General features: G+C 42.7%; 1 protein-coding gene across 2 annotated transcripts in view; it reads right to left on the bottom strand.

Moving 5' to 3' along the window:
• The window catches only part of ZNF469 (zinc finger protein 469), a 247,542-nt gene that overhangs the window by 185,012 nt on the left and 39,702 nt on the right, over window positions 1–22,828 (bottom strand). For both annotated transcript variants that reach the window (XM_054079061.1, XM_054079060.1), the window contains one exon: window positions 18,999–19,065. The gene's annotated coding sequence lies outside the window, so the exon portion shown is untranslated. The remainder of the gene's footprint in view (window positions 1–18,998; window positions 19,066–22,828) is intronic.

A 22,828-nucleotide genomic window follows, 5' to 3' on the forward strand; every position in this document is an offset into this window, starting at 1 on the left:
GGGAAAACCAAATACACTCTGATCACACCAGCACCTTCACCAACAAAAACACGGGGAGGAGAACATTGGTGTCTTCATTTCATCAACATAGTTCTACAATTGGTTTTATAGTATTTCCTCTGTAGGACCATTCTTGCGTTTACTCCTTATCAGCCAAGAATCTCCCACGTCAACTTACCAGTATGAAACTGTCTGTTATTTTTACACTCAGCTCAACAAGCAGTTGTGCTATCAAAGCTGTTAGCAATACTTACAGCATCCTCCTATCTCAGAAATAAAGGCAACGGTGTCCAGAACTGCCGAGTAGGAGAGGCACAGAGGTAGTCGGCCACCTACCAGTCAACTGCGTTGCAAGCAAAGATGAGGGAAGTCGACTAGTCGTGGCAGTACCTCAGAGTTACCCGTCTCATAAGTATGGCTGCTGCTGGTTTGATAAAAGAGCTTACACTACACGTGCTAAGAAATCACTCTGATGTCCGCTCTGATAATCTCAAACTCCCGATCTTTATGGGAATACAGAGTAATTTTAAGAGTCATTAAGACAATTAAACAGAAAACGCCAAAGCAACAGAACAGAACTTTGAAAATCTAGGTCCACCTCATAGCTTTGCAGCAGATTTTCTTGCTGTTCCAGTTTCCCTCTCTGCTAAGAGGAAAGCAAGAACATCTCCTACCCCAAGTATGCCGAGCACCTAGAATGGAACCCTTGCCTTAGCTTGCTGTTGCTCCTGTAATTCAAACAGATAATGAGGTACCAGATAACTCTCGGGTGTTCAGAATCCACGTATCTCAAACTCCACTTTCCAAAACAACAAGCCAACTCTCTCTGGGAAGCACCACGAACTGACTTCAGCTCAGGTCCTTCTATAATGGAGCCTCCTCCACCAGACCTACAGGCAATCCAGTAGGAGTATCTACCTTCCTACAGAATTCCATAACCTGCTATAACAAGGTTCCTACAACCTAGGAAAGCTGCAGCAAGTATCAGACCACCCTGTTGGCCCCAGCCCAGACAAGCTTAAATAATAAGCTGATTTCTGCAAGTGACAGCGCCAGTGTCGCTGGGAGGTAAGCCCAGAATAGATGGCTTTCTAAAAACTAAGCTGCATGGGCACACAAACAGCTATTTTGACCACACATCTTTTGTTGTTTATCCCCCAACTGCTGCACAGTCTGTATAATCCCCAGTGACATACCAATGTACATCCACACACACTGTGCTTTTCAATAAATAACTGCTGAAAAGCCGCCTTTGGGAAAACATCTGCAACTGTAGACTCCATAATCCACTATGCTCCACGCTCCAGTAAGGGTAAGACTCCTACTGAAGTGCTCCACACTTCAGTAAGACAGATGAATGGACCTCTAGAAAAGTAAAGAGATCTCCATACCTAACCCAAAGCAGTATCTAAATTGGATGTCCAACTGCTCTTAGCAATCCACTCTCTCTTTCTTTAGTTATCTAAAAAAAATAAATTCAGACCTTACTTGGGCTGAAATCAAGATCTGAAGATGAGCCTCTCCCTCTTTGCCTACAGAGAGTCTAGAGCTAAATGGGGCGGAAGTGAGGGTTTGTTATCCTGGACAGAAAACACCCATCTACAGAGTTTGCACACACTAAACTCCACTCTGCACAGAGCCACATACAGGTTTTCTGCAAAAATATATCTTCAGAGCGAGCTGACAAGCAGGTTCCCTTTATCCAGGGGCATAACTGAAAGGACAAAGGCAACAGTTAGAACTTCACATCTTCGGAAAGCAAACAGTGAGAACAAAGTACCTTACAGCCAAGCAACACTTCCTCAGCTCTCCTTCATTGCCACCAAGGTGGTGAAGGCACCTAAACACAAGGTGCACACACTTGGACTAGATAGGAGCAGACCAAATGCAGCAGGTTGTATTAGCACAGAACTCCATATCAGCTAATTACCTCTGCTAATTAGTATAGCTGACACAGCCAAACTGCTTCTGGTACCCAGCTAGATCACCGGCCTACCTTTTATCCTTATGTAGCACCACAGGCACCTCCTGGGTGACAACAAATAGAGGATAATAAAGGAAAATTGTGAGATAGACCAATAGCTCCCGTCTCTTTCTTCCTTCCAGCAAGATTTTCAATTCCAGAGCAGGCTCAGAGGACAAAACCTTGCTCAACCTCAGGATCATAAAACTCAACTTAAGGATGAAAGTCAGCTACTGAGTCGTAGGCAGCGTAACTCAATTTTGTACGAAACAAAGCTTCCGTGGAGAAAAAAAACCCCAAGCATTAAATTAACAGAGATAGGGGACAAATCTCCACATACAAGTGGTTTTTCTCACTGTGAATGGTGGATTTTGGGAAGCTCAAATTGTAATTGCAGGTGGGCTAATGATCTCAAGAGAGCAATGCAGAGCTTCCTTGATTAGCATCTTTGAAAAGGTAACTGGATGTCAATAACTGACAATAACGGCAGGTAAATGCTCCGTCCTAGATTCTTCCCTTCCTCATTAGGGCAGGAAAGTTTCCAAGTTCACAGTCAGACAACGTGGCCCTGGCTCCAAGGCAGTTTTAATCAAATGAGCTTCCAGGCTGGCAGAAAGTAAGGCACAAATGTACTATGGTATATCTCATTACAGAAGTAAGGAAAAATCATATATGAACTGCAACAGCTGAAGAACCATAATTTAACAGCCTATATTATAGGGAGAACATTAAAAAATTCTTAGTGTCTCCGAGTCCAAAATTTGATGAATTTAGGAACCATCAAAAGCACAACAGGTTAGAAGCCCTGACTTTTCAAGTGATCAGCACCAGACTTTCAGGGGAAGTTAAACCCTCCCCAGAACGTGCCCCGGCTTAGAGATGAGCATCACCCAGGACTTGTTCCTTGGCTCGACAGAGAAGTACGATAAGGAAAGATTTGCTCACGTGCATGTTTTTCAGAGATCTCAGTCTATTCAAACTTGGCTATACTTCGGCACTTAAATACACTCCAGACCTGGATGGCTCAAAGGGACAACATTGCTTGAAATCTCCAGACCTCCAGGAAGTAAATGGAAAGCTTTTATAGTTAGCATACAACAGGGGTCAAGGGCAGAGCGCGTGCACAGTGCATGAGTGTCAAGATGTACATTTAGGAAAACAGATTTGTGCATTTAAGTTGGAAGGGTCGTGGCTCATCTGATCACCGGGGGACCATCTCCTCCACCCCCATCACACAGCAGGAAGGGAAATCAGGGGACTTATCTTCCACGTGTGGGCCAGGAAAACCAGAGTCAAACATTTCCCTTTTCCAATTCAAGATGATGGATGCAAAACGATGCATAAAGCCAGCACAGGATATATCCCTCCTTGCAGGGAAGGGTAAAAGGGGAAGCTGACTCAGAAAGACGCAGCCTGCTCTACCATCTGCTCCTGGAACAGCACGATTGTATACCGGCCATCACACAGGGATTGTGGAAAAGTCACAATCTGGTGCCAGTTCTCACTGGTTGGAGTTTCTCAGGACTATATTTAGTCCTTTTGGGGAGGAAAGGGGTGTTATTTGTTGTTACTAGTACAAAACATGTGATTCGATCAGCCTTAGTATTTGATTCCACAGGACCACAGCATCATGTGAGTTCTTGTAACGGCCACGGTTCCCAGTTTCTAACTTCCCAAGCATTTTGAATCATTTTCATAGAATCATAGAATGGTTTAGGTTGGAAGGGACCTTAAAGATCATCCAGTTCCAACCCCCCTACTTAAATAAGAAAATAATTTTTTTTATTTATTGCATGCTACACAACACATTGAATGAAAAGAGAGACTTGCTGCACACTGAATTTTAGACCTACCGTGTCCCATCCAGATCAGAGCAAAATAGCTTGGGATTAAGAAATACAATCTGCTACACAACGTGACTTAACCCATAAATCTATGCTTTCACTGGCACAGCTGCTATTTTGTAACATCAGACTAGACATCAACAAGGAAAGAGTTTGCTGGCACTGCAAAAGCCTATCATGTGGCTCAACTAATTAAGAACTGACCTAGTCCATGATCATTAAATGTTGTAATCACATGCCTGCAAGTGATTAGATGGGGAAACAGACACCCCCCTCCTCATTCCCACAGATCAGCAGCAGAATAAGTCTCACTCAAGGGCCCTGACACTCAACCCTCTTTACAAATACCAGCATTTAGTTTTTGTCAGAGATGAAGACACAGGATTTTTGACCATTCATTGTTTCCTCTCGCTCCATGACCATTTTTTGCCAGATATGGAAGACTCAGCATTGACTTCAGCTCTTCTGCTCTCACAGACAGACACAGGAGATTTCCTATTTCACCAAATGCTTTGTACATGAACTGGATTGCTGCCAGGGGGCTGTGGCTAATATATCTTAAGCAGTGCTAGAAAGGTGATTTAGGTGGAAGCGATACCATCAGCTATCGGAGGACAAATTCCACCCTTGGCACTCAATCCTTGAGAGGTACACGAAGACAGAAAAATTGATTTTCAATTCTCTTAGAACTTTGTACTCCCTCTTACGTTAATCTTGGGAGTACATACATTGAGCAGAATGGGAAAAGTTAATTAAGGGCAGATGGAAGATGATGGAAGTAGAAGAATGGATAAGAGCTGACAGATAAGAGGCAGCATGTGCCTTGAAGGATAGAGACAGAAGGTTGCATTGAGTGCCCACAGCTTATGGGATTCTTCAGCCCAAAAACCTCAAGTCTGCCCTGTGCTCAAAATTGGTTCACAGAAGAGACTGTAAAGTTAAATTTTTTTTTTTTGCTGGAACTGCTAGAGTGTGCCAGAATTAACACCATCTTTTTCGTATGGTTTCGCCTACGCACACCATTGTCTCTCTACCTCCATTCACAATGTCAAGAGAAAGAATTACCTCCAGATTGTGACAGCAAGCAGCCACCTCCCCCAACCCTCATCTGCTCGTTTATACATCCCTTTGTTCTTCTTGATTTGTTGGATCCCCATTGCCTTAGTACTTTTAGTCCTATATATTTGGGTATTTTTTTGGTTGTGGGTTTTTGTGTTTTATGGAGTTTTGAGTCTTGTTAAACTCAGTATCAAATTGTGGCAATCATAGTCACAATGTAATTCTGTGGAATACAACAATCCAGTTTGCTGATTTTTTTCAGTTTAAACAAGCACCTCTTTTGTTGCACATTCTCAGAACATCTACTCATCTCCTTGCTTTAGACTCCTTCCAGTGATTTTAAAAAACTCAGTATGGTGAAACAGCTCCAAAATATTGAAGTCCTAACCATTTTCACTTCTCCTGCCTCTGAATTCCTCTTTATTTGCTGCTTCCTTTATGAGATAAATTTACTAGAATGGAAGACAACATTTTCAGGCAAAGGCACACAGCAGGTTCGTATAATGGCAAGATAATTTTCCATGTGTTTTGTATGCCTCTTAACACTTCTGTTTGCTTTTTTTGACCACTGTTGTGCATGGTGCCAAAGGCTACATTGAGCAACCACAAAGAAGTTTAAGTACTTCTTCCCGATTAATACAATAAACTTAGACCAGAAAAATTGTAGGAGCAGCTCCAATTATTTATTCTGCTGTGGCTTACTTGGCATTTGTCAGTAAAGAATTCATCTCTTCGTAGCTTCTTTCAGCTTCCTCCTAGAACCCAAGCAGTGCTCACTTCCAGTGCCACGTTGAAGTTGAAAATAAGCCAACATTGGAATCAGATGGCCAAAAGACTACTGCAGCTTCCAGTCCTGCCGGTCTTCTGATGGAGGCAGGACCGAGAAGGAAGTGAACGGCCCAGTTAGAAGCATCACGGAATAGCATGTAGTGCACTTATCCAGGATTTGCTGGGGGTGAGAGAGGGAGTGAACACCATGGGAAGGAGACTGGATGCACTCAGTATTTCACATTATTAGTCTTTTTTAGAAGTGAAGCGTTGGACTACAAGCACATTCCCCAGCAACGTTGTGAATACAGAGCTACTAGAACTGTTCTGAAATTGTCCCCTCTTCATAAGGAGGAATTCAAGATCTTTCCATGAAATCAAAAAGCCTGACCACTCTGGACCAGCTCATGAGACGGCCATTCGATTGGCTGATGGAAATCCAGGTTCAAATCACACACACACAAGAATCAGCCTTTAGAAAGGCAGAGCATACCAGGAGGAAAACGCAATGCTTAATCATTCAGACAAAGAGGAGCATCGAGAAAGGCAGATGTGTGTGCATGCATGTTGTGCAACACAAGTAGATTTCTACAAGCACAGACAGGTTTGGCCTTAGCGAATTCGCATCTTCCAAACTATGAGCTACATTACTGAAAGGTTTCTTTCAATTCTAGCCAGCAGCTCACTGATTTTTAACAAATGTTGATTACTATTTAGAATTAGCATTTTGAAGCTATGTCCTCTGTGGACTGGTTTAGGCAAAAAAACCCAAGCTATTTGATATTTGACTTGGGACGTACCACATACGGCTCTATCGTCTGTTGGTGTTGGAGAAAGGAAATGGTCTCAATTCACGTTTACCTATGCCTGAAAATAGTAGAATAATCTCTATAGGTAAATGCAATTACCCAGACTGCCACACCCAAACTAAGCTGCTTGGCTAGACTATTCTCAGATAGATTAATATCATACTTGTGTAAAACCTGTTAAAAGCTGCAGCTGTCATTTCAGTGCCAACGTGAATGACACCGTTTCTTGGAAGGACACACAGATAGACTGGCATAAAGTCAATAATTAGCCTAGACCATAAGCACTCTCTATGTCAAGATTTCAACATGTTGCTTGCTGGCAGTCTGCAAAGCTCCCAGAGCTTCTACTGAAAGATGAGTCCCCTTCATGCCAAGATGCGATTTTCTGCCCCACCGTGTGCCAATTCCAAGTGGAAATATTGCATCTTGCAGCTGAGAAACATGGGTAGAAGGGTCATGTTTCCTACCTCATTCTTGGATTACTCCTTTTCAAGTATCTTTGGACATATTCCATCATTACTGTTTTGGCCACCCTTCCCTCTTTTTGCACTATATTCAGCCTACAGTTGTTCTTCCCCCTCCCCACTCCCGCAATCCTCCTTGCAGGCAAAAGAGCTTCCTCCTTTACATCACCTCCAAATCAAAAGGAATTTTAGGTTTCTTCACCTGACTGGTTAGTCCCATGCCTTCAAAGCTTGCCAGAAAGTCTCTTTCAAACCTCATTCAAGCAAAGCCTTTTAAATTGATCTTCTGTGCTATTTCTTTGCACCACATGCTACATAACAAAAAGATACCTTGTTGTTCTTGTACACTTTCCCTTTTTGCTGTAAATTGCCATTCTTCCATCACTTTAATAGAAAGGCCAACTCCCAAGAAGCTCTTGGATTTACTGAGCATTGACAGGATGCTTGATGTTTTGCTAGTACTGAAAAAAAAAGAGGAGCTCCCTCTCTGAAATGCTCATGATCTAAACTAGAGATGACAGGATTATGGCTGTGCTAAGCAGTGATCTGGCTCTGCACAACCCCCAGAAGATGACATGTTCCCAACCCTTAGAGCACTTGGAGACCAAATAGATGTACAGTAGAAAACAAGCTCTGAAGGAAAGTTTTCTCAGAATATATTTCTTGTTAGGTATTTAGGCTGCAGTTCAGCATTTTATTTCAGCATGAGAGTAGTCTCACTGGACAGCACAAGGTTAGTCCCATGCCTTAACCTAGGAATGTTCTTAGCTACACTGCCGAACTGTGATCTCTTGGATTAACGTTGGGTCAAAACCCGTGCTTGCAGCAGGGGAGACCAGTGAGTCAGAGGTACTGGATGAACCAAGATCCAAACTCCCTGCTGTGCTGGGTGTTTATTATCATTTTACACTCTAACATCTCATCACTGTATGGTGACATATGAGAACCATGCGCACACATCCAGCATGGTCACTTTAAGGAGACTCAAATGTGCAAAATAAGTAACCAATTACCTTAAGCACTGCTTTTGCATAGAATAGAAGCAGTCAGTTCCAGAAGCTTTATTCAGCCCAACCTGTAAGCATTAAAGAGGTCCAAGGGTGTTATTACTAGCTTAATTACCAACTAGATATAGACCAATTTAGTACTACGTGGTACAGCGAGGATTGCCTTAAATAAGATGCAGCCCATCAAAAATAGAGTCAAGAAGAAAGATCTGTGTATCATCCTCTTATTCACTTAGTCTCTAATACCAGCAGCGATATACCAATCCAATGATATTTCATAAGGCTTTTAACTCCATATCCAAAGCTACTACATATCCCAGTTGCACCCCAATGCAATAACTCAGACCACACTCTCCACACTGTGAAGGCAGAGTGACTCCCTAAACATAAGAGATTAAACGGCACTGGGAGGTGCTGATGTACTAAAGAATTACTTATTTTGAAAATAAACAAACATACATAACACAGGTCCAACAATGGACCCAGTCTTTCAGTATCCCAGATATAACTTCACCAGGTTGTAAACGGCTTTTTAAGTGCAGCCTCCACCTTAAAATTATCATGAGTTTGGGTTCTGGGGGCTCCTGTCAAACACCACTAGAACCTCCCACTATCAAAGGCAAAAAAATCCACCATTCCAATTTACTTCCACTTGTTCCTGGCACAAGTCAGTGTTTTTAAGTACCCAACCCTCGTTTGAGACATTTATCCAAATCCATTATGTACCTCCATGATGCTAACGGAAACACACCCAGAATCCATACTGCTTCTGGGACCAAAAGGTCAGGAAGAGGCATTCAGCGATCCTTGCAGGGACCGGCACTTTCCCTAAGTTGTTCTCATGTTCTTCTAGCTCTGCAAAAGGCAATGCTGTTGCACAGTCGGCAAAATAAGCGTGCTTAGAGACTTTTATCTCTGAAAAGAATAAATACTTTGCTTTCTGATAACATCAAAAAATCTACAGAATGGGAAAACTCTAGGAAAAAAACTAAATACTGCAAAAAGCCTGGAAAATAATTGATAGATTTTTCTGTGCTTTCATAATAGCATTCACTTGGGTAACCATAAAAAGCGATTATTATGGTAATAAAAAAGGATGAATAATTTATTATAAATCACAAACTGTTCCTTTCCAGAATTCTAAGATGACTGCATGCATATGAAAATAATCTCTTAAACATGTACGCTTGCTGTAGCCGTTGGGCCAGAAGATATTTGTCCTTCTTTATAGTTTTATTGGATTTCTTTTCTTTTCCAAAGATTTCCTGGGGAATTGAATTAAAATGGAAGTATAGACCTGATCATATTGGCACTCTACTGTATCTTCAAGGTTGTTTAACCTATGTCTTCCCATTTATTTGGCACGGGGCTCAGTTTTGTTGTCTGCTGTTTTTCAAAACAAGCAGAGCAATGCGGGAGAATTTCATGTTGACCTCTTTCCCAAAACCAGCATCTTCTCAACAGACAAAAATCCATGTCCAGTATACACTTGGTTGTAAGTTTTGTCTGCACCAGCTGGAATTGCAAGCATCTTCTCCGTATGAGCAGACCACCACACTGACTGTAAGCTGTTAAGGATCAGGGAATGAACCAGTTATTTGCAAGACACCACCACATCTAAGTCTTAGAGGGGAACTCCTCATAACCAAGAGCTGAATAAACTGTTAAAAGTTTTTACAAACATCTGTTTTTCAAAAAGAATGAAGTCTGGCAGCTGCTTCACATGAAGGGTCTGCTCTGGTTCAGCCCAAATCTACCATTCATCAGTAGCAAGTCAAGGTTCAACTTCTCTGCAGCTTTGCAGAATGGAGTTCTAACGACTATTGTACTACTGCTATGAAGATGAATTTCACACTTTTCTCCCTTAGTCTCGAGATGGCTTTGATCTCCGAGGATCTCCTTTTACCTACATTGCAAACTGTCATTTGGTCCTATCCCCATTTTCTTTTAAGGCATAGCCTTTTCTTGGAGGCCACACCAAAGTTCCATGAAAGGTCTACACAAGAAATTGTCATCTGTTAAGCATCAGGTAGTCTCCGCTCCTTTAGACAGGTCTTTTCTTTAGGACAGAAAAAGCTATGAACTTGAAAATGGATTTTCATGGGTCACCCAATGGACTCATTGTCTCCATGACAAAGGAGAAAGCTTAAGAGAAGAGAACAGAGTTGCTGCTCATCAGGAGAGCGTAACAAGGACCAGCAATAAGACAAGCCCTGAACAGGAGGTGCGGTATCCCAGTGGTTGCTGGTACGGGGTGGATGTTCCTCATTACCAAACCTGTCCTCTCTCCACATCTGCCAATGGCAGCAGGCCCACGGAAGCCCCGAGTTATCATAACACCAGGATTACCAATGAGTACAGACAAGAGAAAAATAAGTGAGTCTCCTTCCAAAACAAACAGCCATTACTCAGTATTTGAGACTTCACAAATTACCTATTGAAAACAGTAGAAGCAAGATCTTAATAAAGCATAACTGCCTGGTTTGGATTTCACAGATGGTAAAAGTGTTCACAATCTGGGCTTAAACTAGGCCAATCTAAACCATAAATATAAACCATCATTTGGGTTATATCTGTAACACTCTGTTCAATCCACAGCTCATTTTTCTAGAGTTCAACAAGCGACAAATAAACCTTAGAAAAAGAATTTTGTTAGTGTCTAGTGTAATCTACTAAGTCCTCACACAAGCCATAATAAAATTCAATTTATTGTAGTTTGTAAAATGTGATTCCCCACCTTGATAATTAAAAAGATATCATATAAAAGTCCTTAGTCCTCATGTGCTCACATTTGTTAAGATATGATTTTTATCAGAGTAGAAGGATTATAAAAAACAGAAACGTTGTCATAGCCTCTGAGCTCAAATGTAATGTTAGAGGAGATAATTTTGGTGTTCCATCCATAACAGGCAGGAAATACAGAGCTCTGAGCCCTCAGCAGCCACCTGCACGCTGTTGGACCAGCCCAGCCCACTGTGGCATGAGCCTGGTCTCCCAGCAAGGACAGTGGGGCATCACTGAACTTCACTGCTTCCATCTGAATATCTCTACTCCACTTCTAGTGTACACAGACCCTCGGCGGGCACAGTGGGATTAATGCTGCTTTTCTGCTTTGGATTCAATGACAGGCTCAGAGCAAAGGCTCCGCTAGTCAAGTAAGAGGCAGAAGAATTGGAGGTGCAGTACTGGCCCTTTCAACCTGCACAGCTACCTAACAGCCCACAGATCATCTTGACTGGTATCCAAGAGCAAGCGTCAAGTAGCTTCCTGTTCAACGGAAGAATGTGCACACAAAATCATTTTTGCCCAGACTCGAAGTAAGAACAGAAGGAGAATTTCCTCACGGACATTTCCAAGCCTACCTTCATAGCCAAAATGCTGCCTGAGAAACCTCTCATTCTCTTGGCATCTTCTTGGGGCACAGCACAATCGCTTCTGTGGATTTTTCCTGGCCCATTTGCCACTTCTGACACATGCACGCAGCCACAAGCTGGTCAGGGGTTCCAGCCCTGTACTTGCAGCCACTCCCTGGGAAAACCCTTTGAATTACTTCAAATGAGTTTAGACTCAGGTCTTCTGCAAGATCAGTGCTTTAAACGGTGCTTTCTATTGTTCCAGTTATCTTGGCCAAAAAGAAGTTTGATTGTTCCTCCCACCAAGCTGACGCTGTGAGTGAGGAGCTACCAACCACTGATCAAGGCTTACTCTGGAAGCTCCGTGCTCAGAAGCAGTGACGGATGCAAGAAATCTACTGGAAGCCAAATGGGACCAAGCAGAGGGCAACACCATCAACTGCAACTTACAGCTCAACAGCGAGATCTTAAACAGCAGGCACCGCACCTCACACAGCCGTGCTGAAGGGAACCCTGCACTCCAGAGGCTCACCCACATGGACAACGTCTCTGGCTTATGCAATTCCACTCCCCTTATGACTTCCCTTGGCTGAACACAGCATCCTGGATCTGAACATCAAATCTCAGCCACTGGAGTAAGCTCAAAAGGAACCCAACTGCAAAATATAAATCCTTCATCCAAACACAACGTCCTTACTGAAAATCAGGCAAACACACCCAGTTCTAGAGAATGCCCAAACTTAATGTTTATTTAACGTTCATTGCTCCACCTCATAAGAGATTAAATACATCAAGCTAGACAAGCACTCCCACAACACAGTGGAAAAAATAATTGACAGACTCTACTCCCTCCTTCTACAGCAAAAAAGTTTGGAGGCACCAGAGAAGCAAGGTTATAAGCCTTACAAATTATTTAAGTCTTACCTCTAGGTTAATTATTTCTTAGTACTCAAAAAAACCCTTCTCTCTATAAAGCGCTCAAGCGCTTTAGGCCAGATAACTCTACTCCAATAGTACCTCTTGAGAGAGAGAGGACAAACCCTTAGCTAATGAAATGAATAGCTAGGAGCAAAAGGTCTCCACAGCTTCTGTCTCCACAGCTATAGGTGGAGACAGAAGGACACGAGGGCCACCACTACCATACAGAAGCTGCAGTTTATTATACACAGCCCAATCAGCAAAATGCTCAGGGTTTTGCATACCAACAGGCCAGGACTGGAAGAAACATCTCGCTCGTAGTGCGGCACAGGAGAGAACACAAAGGTTTCTCTCACTTGTAGAGTCTGTGGCAAACCAAGGACTTCAACTTCTCTTTGCATTTGGAACAGCCCCACTACAGGGACATGCAATGATTAAAAACACATCAAAACCCACCGGCAATGTGTAATACACAAATTAGCACTGAATCTTTTCTTTTGGAACTACTCTGAAATTGTGTTCTACAGTGTAGCTCCATTTTCTGGCACACGAGCCCAGTGGCTTCCGACATGTATATCACTAGGATCTACGCTTGCTACAGCACGAGAGTTGGGAAAACAGCAAAAACCTTTAGGTTTTCTCCCTCTACTATAATAAAGAAATTCAGCGTAATGCAGCACGAAGTACAAAAACCTGCTCGTTCACTCACATATTTTGAAATATTAGTGCACAAAACCCTTTTCAGCCCTCATGTCACAGAGCACAAGGAGGAAAAAAAGAGCAAAGCAACATGTGGTGACAGGTCATTCTTAATTTCTTACTGACATTCCAAAAATGATTTCTAGTTTGCAAAAGGATTTATCATTTCCAGCTCATCTCTGTGCTGCACACGAGAGGGCACTGTTCTTTAGGCTCAGGGGATAAAGCAGCACAAATTAATCATGTGCTGCAGATGAAAATTGTTGTGCTAGCGCCAAGCAATTAGAGCTTCTCTGGAGAATTAACTGTGTAGCTGGAAGCAAACCTGCCAATTAAATCCACATCTTCAAACACCTTAAGTGATCTTTTACTTCAGTGACCAGCAGTACCCAGAAAAATCAAGCCATTTATCTCACCAGAACTGTCAACATTATCATATTTCAGACACTACAGGACCGGAGCTGACCCAACACAGGACAACAGCTTTTTTGCTGCTGTATCTTTACTGCAGAAGTCAAAGATGACAGAGACTACACCTGGTGTAAAGACCTTCAGAAGACTTACAGGTCCACCCCAGGCAGGATGATTTAAATCATTTAAATCTAGCAGAGGTTTAAGCAAATAGGTCCAAAATCTCTCTGACGAAATCTAGTGGTAAAGTGAGAGGTTAGAAAGCAGAGGGACACTAAGGTGCCTCAAACTCACACACGAGGGAGCAAATAGCTGCCAGCATTTCAGGCATTTGATCTACTACAAAGTGGATGCAGAGGAAACAGAAGAGACAGAAGCAGTGTTCTAGCTAAAAAAGCAAACTAGCAGACAGGTGAAAGGAAGGTTAGGAAGCACACAGAGCTATAGTAGCTCAAAACTAAATGCTGGTTAAGTTCATTCATTTCAGCAAAATCATTCCAGATTTACCTTGCACATGAGCTATGTCTTGCTTTTGTCCCCAGGCTGACACCCTTTCATTACCTGCTGCATTTGTTACAGGTTCTCTACCATCCCAGCACAACAGCATGGCATTCATTATTGCCCTCTTCCCCTCCTCCTTCTCCTGAAACCCACCCAAATTAAATTAACAGGAAAGGGTATTTTATTATTTAAAACACAAGCACCCACCTCCTCTCAAGTCCCCATTTTAGACTTCTGTATTTCTCTTGCAGCACGTGTTGACAGACACTGCATTCCTCATGCTGCCGTGAATTTCTGTAACGGGAGAAAGACAGAGGCAGACTATGGCCTTGAAACATAAGCACAGCAGGAAATTGCTATCTGTTCGTTTGGTATAAAAAGAAACGTATGCACAGCTCTACTGAAGACAATAATGCTCCTACTGAGGAACTGGAACCAATGCCTCCATATCAGTTTACCCGCACCCCAAAGCATTTTATTTCCCCTATCATTCACATTTTAGCTTTCAAAATCCTATAGGTAAGTGGCCAAACCCCATATCAGTCTAGTCATCGTGTCTGGGCTTTGTGGGCTTCTTCCTCTTTCTACAGTAGATCAAGCAAGCACCGTGTCATACAAACAACAACGCATTTGGAGTCAACCTCAGCACTGCCCATGGTGGCAGGGACACAGCCTACCATCACTGCCCTGGCAAGTGCTGCTCTCTGCCATCCTGGTGACCACAGGCAGCTCAGCACATCCTCTGACCCACTTACCACCAAAGGGACTTCATAGCAGTATAAACGTTGTATAAAGCCTCTGGATTAGAGGCACCCCAGGAGCGCCAAGTTGATCATTAAGTGGATGGTTTTCTTAAATTAAATAACCTGAAGATGTTCTTAGCCCAGCAGTGATGTGGATTATCAGGGACAGAGTACACACTTGGAACAAAAAATCTTTTGTCCTCAGGTACCCTGTGAACTTCCTGAACTCATCCAAGCCTACGGATTGGGAGTTCATCTCTACGTGCCACACTGAGGGACATTCATCCCTCCCTTGCCAATGCTCTGTATTACTATGGAGTCATTATATCATCATCTGTATTTCAGAAAGATGTTTCAAACATCTGGTTAGCTTTAAATGCACAAAACCACATGCACGCATCACTATTTTTCACATTAATCCGCTTCTCCCGTGGCTTCGAGAACCCAAGAGCAGATCAACCTCAATGACTCCTGATTGATGATGGACATTCTGTTTACATTTCAGCTGACAACGCTAAGGTATTTCCTCTCCAGCTGCAGCCAAACAACAAAAAAGAGAGAACACCACCAAACCCACTAGTCACGAGTCACAAACTCTGAGCCCACTGTCTCCCGGCCGCATAAGTTACAGAGGTAAATACATCGCAGCAACAAATACACAGCATACTTCATCCATATTCCAGAGGGATGCCAATGGGATAACAATTTTACCTATTGCTTAGAGGCACCTACCTTCAATCTGGAAACCATTGGACACAACCGAGCTAATTAAGCTTGCTTACTCAAATGTATGCTAATAGAAGCAAGGTTGATTTCGATGGAGAGACAAGATGGGTGCCTTGCAGGCTGGAAAATAAATAAATAAAAATTGCCCTATATTCAGTGACTCTAGGGAGCGGAGCATCGCTGGGATCAATCCCCTGGCTTCACCACAATATAAGGCATCACTGGGTTAGAAGAAGAAGTCATCAAAAGTCACATATCTGACCTGAAAATATTTTTCCGTTTTTGCTGCATGAAGCCCAAAATATTTGCTTTCCAAAAATAAAGTCTTTCTTGTGGTATGTTAATAAATAGGTTTGGCGGGTGGGGGTTTTAGTACTGCTCCCTACCTCATCAGAACTCTCTCTTCTGATGGAACACTGAGAAAGGTGACAAAAAGAATGGTACCTACAAAGACATCCTATCAATCAGACCATTATGAAAAGAAAGAAAAATATACCTGGAGTTCCGCATGCCTTAATAAAACCAGTTTGCCTGTGTTTCGGTGCTCCAGGAGCAAGCTACAAAGCGGCCCTGGATTTAGAAAACTCATTCTGTAAAGGCACCTAAAGATACCTAATAAGCAGCTGTTCTGCTTGACCAATCTTTCATCTAAATATTATCTTCTGTCATTTCTAATGGGAGAAAACTCCAAAGCTCTATTTTCACCTCAAGTACTTCAGCTACTTTGATGAACATACTAAGGAGATAGGAGACAAGGTGGGTTGAGCCAGGCCTGCTTGTTGCAACACTCCAGCTGACAAGGACATCATCATGGCTCCTTTTAATCTCAAAGAACACTAGTCCTTTTCACTAGAATATAACAGGATTTTCAAATTCATAAAGCTTTGAGTCCTGAAGGGACCACGATATCGTCTGTTCTGACCTCCTGCATCACCCTGACCATTACATTTCACCTGGCTTGTATAAGAGCCCAAGAACTAAAGCCCTGCAATTAAAGTTTCATTTGGGTGCTGGTTAAAGCTGCCTTCCCGTGCACGCAGGCTGGATTGGACAAGCACCAAGAGACAGTAAATCCTCTGTGGCATTCATACTCAAACACATGCTTTGCATCCAAATTTGAATGTGTTGGGTTTTAGCTTCCACGTGGAACTCTCGCTATATATGTTCCTTTTGTTTTCTAATTTGTGTGTCTCAAAATGATCCCAGTGCATAAATGTCAAGTTACTACTCTTATTTCTATAAATTCAATAAAGGGCTTTGAAATAACCTTCTTGCCCCATTCAGATAATTTTTCTAGTCCTTTTCCACGCTGACTTCTACTGATGTCCTTTTGAAAGGGAAAAACCAAACCCAAACCCACTCAGTTTGGTGTGGGAACACGCAGTTCTCCTGCAAACACACACCAGCATCACCCTGGTGCGCTGGGAGATCGTTCTGCCCTTCACGAAGGCATTTATTACTGCGGCACAGCCGGCAGCACCATTGGTATTACTTGCCTGCTTTGTTCCCAGATGTAGAGCTACATCTGCATCAAAGCATGTTTTATTTCCGTGGGCTGAACTTACCAAGCCTTCCAGACCACACGGCATTGCTTCTTTAGTCACCGCTATGTACTTCCCAGCCAAAGCATGAGCTGTACAAAAGCTTCATCAGCAGTAATTTTATCATGACTTTAGGTTACCGATGAGATGATGGAATAACACCGCTCCAAGCTCTACGAAGCCCAACAAGCAACCTCTCGTTCCACTAGTGCTCCCTGATGATGACTTTTTTTTTCAGATGTGTCAGCCAATTCTTAATCCATTCGGTGTGTGCTCTTTATGCTGTAAAACGCTAATTGCTTTCTTCAGATACACGTCCAGCACTTCAGAAGAAGATCCAACTTTATTTCAGCTACCCCTGTCAACCAGATCCTTAAAGATGAGGCAACTTTTGTTTGACAGTTGACCTCCATTTAAAGTGTCCACTAAAACCCACATATGTCTACGGAACCACAACTGGAACAGTTTATTAATGCCGCCTTCTCCACTACAGGAAAACTGACAGGGAAACGGAGCAAACAATCAAGTACTGATAGTTTACTCAGTTGCGAAGCCCAATTTATCCAATTATCAAAGGCAACAGCTGCTTTTTTCCAGTACTTTGCAAGAAGAGAAGCAGAAAACCAAATAAAAGCATCTATCAGCGCAGGGCACTCAAAGCAGAGAATATGGGGCTCCCAAGAGATCGTCATTCAGTACGAGCTCTCTAGAAGCACAGGCATTAACCGGTATAATTGCTTCAAGAACACTCAAAACTGAAAGGTAAATAGAGCCTTCACATTTCCCTAATCTTGGTCAAATAATGCTCTGTTCATTTATCCAGCAAAACCAGCTCTTAGTTTAAGTAAGAATAATCTATAAACAAGACTGCAATTCTTCCACAAACTTCTCAAGCCTTTAGCTCTGATGAACAGCCTGAACAGACAAACTGAAGCTGCTACAGAGAGAAATTAGTTGCTACGAGTCTGGGCTAACAGTGCCACTCAGTCAACCCGTACCAGGTGGTTTAATTTCTATCCCAAACTTGACGATCAAAGGCTTAGCCAAATTATAAGTCTTCCCAACTCGTTTACCAGTTGCCCACCAAATAGCTGTAAACATTCAACAAGTCTTTTTGGTGAGTAATCAGAAGAGAATTCACAAGCAGCCACGCAAGCGCTCTCAACGTGGATTCTCTTGTGAATATTTATTCGCACAAGTACGCAATGTGATGTTGCTTTCCCACAAATGTTCTTGCCAGCGCAATTTTTGCTCATCTGAAGCGGTTGGGGAATAAACAAAGAAGTGGGGTCAAAAAATACCAGCAAAGCAGATCAGCGAATTCTAGATGGAAAAATATTCATGGAGGATGATCCCAACTGTGTGACGAGGAATGGCTTGGTGCCTATGTACTACATCATTTTCCCTGTGTAGGGCAAGAGGGCAAACTTGACTCATTTTCTTCTCCCCTACTTTTGCAGCCGCACGCTCAGTTATGAGCGGAAGTAGAGGTAACATATGGTAGTGAATAACAATCAGAAAACATATGAAAACTATCATACAAATGGGTGAAGTACTTCACGCAGTTTAATCGTGAAGCCAGAACTCAGCATTGCCTTGGGCTCTGTGGTCATCAGAGCATGCCATAACTTCAATGTGATGAAAAGAGACTGGGAATCAGTTTGACAAAAGTATTAAAGTATTTCAGATACTTCAGAAATGCAGGATGTCTCAGGGCACACATGGGGCTTTTCCTCCTGATGTGCTACATCTGCGATAAGAAACAGCTGGGAAGTCAATTGCTTTTCACAGGCACCGCACTTGCGGGTTGCGAGATCACAACTGAAATCAGCAGGGACACCGAGGTGCTTTATCCAGACCTCATCACATGCTCCTCAAGCAATGGAAAATAAAGACTCTTTTTCTTTTGTAAAGCCTCTACAATCATTCAATTCACTCTGAACATCAATATCCAGGCCCTGTTTCAAATGGCCCCATCACCCCTCAGCTTCCACGAGCTGAAGCATCTTCTTGCAATTAAAAAAGACTTTGAGACACCAGTGGGAGGAAGGCAAAATATGGAGCCGAGTCTCCTAAAAGCATGATTAGAATCCAAACACAGTATCTATGAGAGCATAAAGACCTTCCTGAAGTGGCCTTGAACGGAAAGACAGCAGAGACAGCACAAATGCACAATGAAAGAAAAGTAGTACCTGGTGCAGATGTTCAGGACGTGAGTTCACAAAGGACAGAATCGGCATGTTGAATCAATAATCCTGCCTGGAAAGAAAGAGGAAAAATTAATACATACTTCAGAATTTAAAATAAAGATCTTCCATAATTGAACAAAATAAAAACCATCTAACTCAATAAAACTTCCAATACTCATTAAGCGCATTTAAGAAGTAAAGGCATCAAGATTGTTTTCTCCTTAAACGGTGAACTTTTTCTGTCCTATAATGGAACAGTTACTAAGGTTTATTATTATTACTCAGCTTTCTTTTATTAACCAAAAATATTTTGTTCTAACAAATAAAATACTTGGAAGAAAAATCTGAAATTGTCTTTAAAAAATCCTATAATGCAAAAGTTTCACGCACAGGCTTCTGGAGCAACTGGTTCCTTCACATCAGTGTGAAGTCTATTGGGGAACTTCTTGGTAGTATAAATGTTAGCAATGACCACACAGCCCGTTCCCTCCACAGAACTTTGCAGAAACCTTCATGAAAGGCCACTTTTTAAATTTTAATTATCTCAGCATTTAAAAAAAAATTATACATTTAAACAAACACTTAAAACTTTAGGGCCATGGTTTTGATTGCCATTAACAGTGTCCTCCGTAAGCATTAAGTGGCTTAACAACTGACAGTTTCATTGCAGCAGCAAGAACAATGTTCAAAATCCAAATGCCACTGAAAAGCCAAGTAAGGTCCTTATCAATTTGAGACAACACTGTGTTTTCTTGCCTCTAAAGTGAGCAGAGACAAGCGACAGCCTCCAGTCATCACTGGGAAAAGGTGCATTTACCCCATCACAGCTCCCTGAAGCCCATACTTGATCCAAATGCTTGATGCATCTTTTAGAAGTCTTGACATCCAAACTCTTCTGTGTCAGCGAATATTTTAACTCTGCCATTAAATTTAAACAATAAATCCCAAAGCCACTGGGGTTGCAGAGAAATCCAGAACACAAGTATTGGTTTTACCCAGAACCACAGCTGTTCAAAAGCAAGCTGAAACACCCCTACATTCATTTACGTATCATAAATCTCATAATTTTTAGCAACCGGCTCATGATTTATAAGTGTGCAGCGTTGGCAGAGATGCAAATCCTTTTGACTCATAGCATTCGTGGGGGAATCCCCAACCGGCCTTCGTTCCCCACCCACTCGGGGAGCACTGATGCGAAGGTGGCTTTTACCAGGTTCATAAATGTGTCTGGAAGAGAAAGTGCCTCCCCATTCATTATGGCCATCAGAGATCTCTTTGTCAGCGTATCTATGGCAAAGCTGTTGCACAACAAACAACATGAAATGTCCCATTAAAGTACAGCCAATGTTTTGAAATCTTAAAAAAAAAATGCTGAAGAGATAAATATTTATGGGGTTTGATGAACTGCAGCACTGCGCTAATGAAATCAAGACTTCAGAAATGGGCTTGCACTGTCCTGTACCCAAAATGAGTAAGACTTCAGTGTAAATACTGCTATTCAAATAAATGGTTTATACACGGCCTCAATGGCAGAGAGGACATGTGGTAAATCAAAGGCAGATAGTGGAATCTTTTAATCAAGAAATAGTAAACCAACCATGCTAACCATTCCCTCCTCCTCAAGATCACTTGGTCACAGTGACAAGGTGTGCTGTTATCGGCACAGACGAACACCTGAACTGTGGCCAATCCCAACGCATAGAGCATTCATTTCCACTCCATTCCCCTGGCTTGGATGCTGCCCAAGCTGCAGATGTGGAGGAGAGCCCTTTCGGGAATGCGAGATCACAACCACAGAGATTACAGCAGTCAAGCTGAGGAAATCCTCCTGCACACAGCAATCGGGGATCCCCTCTCTTCCAATCCACGAGATCACAATAGCTTCCATGCTTTATTTTTAATCTCAGTTTAAGGATGGAGAGGTCAGCATCATTAGGACACCAGTTCCTCCAAAGCTCTGAAAGCACCTTAAGATTCCGCAGGTCAAGAGTTACAACTGCAAAGCAGCACCAAGTCTCAGCTCCTTTCCAGTCAGCCCTTGCCGCAAATTCACAGGCTGAGCTCTCGCGCAGACATCCTGCTTTTCCCACCCTGTAAAACACTGTTCCAGAAATTCCATATAAACACCTTTTGCATTGTATTATACTCCCTCAGCAAAAATAAACCAAACAAGAAATGCCTGCCTACGAGCATTACGATCATACTTCTGACACATCCGAACTTCAAAGAGAAAAACTGCTCATCCCAGCAAATATTTGCTACAGCCCCTACCCTCCACTGTCTTTCGGGTGTCTGATAATCAACTTATGCCGTGAAACGTGCAAATTAATGGATTCCCCAACCATTCTTAGGTGGCTGATAAGCTTCTCAGCACCACTGACCTTCCAAACCCCCAAAATGATCAGCAAGCGAGATTTAAAAATAAAACCCCAACATATGGTAGCACATTTGAACACAAGGGTTTTAAAAGGAAATAAAAGCTTTCTGTAGACTCCACGTCCTCCAAATCCATTTTGCGAACAGATAAAAACCACACTGTAGTTGAGTCTCCACCTAAACAGCTAAAGCAAAATCTAGGTCAGCCTGCTCTCATAGGAACTGATACATAAATCAGTGACGCTTCCAAAGGGGTTTTTGACTAATGCAGTGTTTTTATATAGGAACTGGCAGCCACCACCTTTTGCAACTCAATACTCTCTCAAAGGCTCAAAGAGCCAAAAGTTACACTCGAAAAGTGCTGTTAAGCCGGCTGGAAAAACAAGGTTTGTTTTGCCCTAATACAAAATAAAAGAGATCGCGCTACGCTTTGGTAACAGTGGCACCGACGCAGCACTTCGTACCCAGCACTTCCCAGGAGAGAGGTGTCCTCTCCTGGAAGGTGAGGACAATCCATTTGCTCAAGCTCCTGCAGTAAGTGGTTGCAGATCCAAGAGAGCAGCCCCTGGACCAGGACTCCCACCTCTGCCCTAAGGTGCAGGGAACCCCAGTTTGCACCACAACTATTTAAACCGGGAACAAGTCACAGGAAGTTTTCTGTGGCACTCGATTTAAGAGGGATCATCTTTGCTGGCTGCAAATGAAGTTTCTCATCCCAGTTCTTTCAGACTAGGACTCGGGACACGGTTCCTCTTGGCTACGTTGAGGGAACTTAATATTTTCTGCCCAAGTAGTCCAGAGACATGTATTAGTTATGACAATATTTGGTGGAAAAGAATCCGAAGTCCAGTGTGAGCCATTTGCTGCCTCCAGGGAGACGGAGGCAGGCAAACTGGTGGGAGGGGGAGCCTTTTCTGTCCAAAACCAAATGTCTTGTCTCTGTTCCATACAGAAGAAAAAAAAAATCAGAAAACCTCAATCTAAAATGCCTTGTTTTCATTCCTTTGCTAAAATAAACCGCATTTTAAACCTCTATGTTTGTACAAAGCAGAACTTTGTTTTCTGGTCATTTATAACTTTCACTCCATCATCAGCTCCCACTGCTGAAGCACAAGTGACACCGCAGGACGGGACACTGAGGGGATCCCTAAGCGTGCTGGAAACCACTGCAAGGGAGCCCAGCGCTGGGACCGCTATTTCTCCCCTAGCCACCAGCCAACGGGGTTTCCGCAAGGATGCGAACAGCTCTTACTATAACGAACAATTCTGTATTTTTTTTTTTTGCCCCTACAGAAAGGAAAAAAAAGAAAAAACCTGAAGGTGAACCTCTCCTCTCTCCTCATGGCTCCACCTTGCAAACCAGGATTCAGTCCCATCACACCCAAGTTTTTTCACTCTCTTCTCTCCCCCTCAAATCCAGCCCCAAAACATTTTGGCCCTTTGAAATGCAGGTTTTG

This window comes from Cuculus canorus, chromosome 13 (assembly GCF_017976375.1).
Source record: "Cuculus canorus isolate bCucCan1 chromosome 13, bCucCan1.pri, whole genome shotgun sequence".
Classification (NCBI taxonomy): domain Eukaryota; kingdom Metazoa; phylum Chordata; class Aves; order Cuculiformes; family Cuculidae; genus Cuculus; species Cuculus canorus.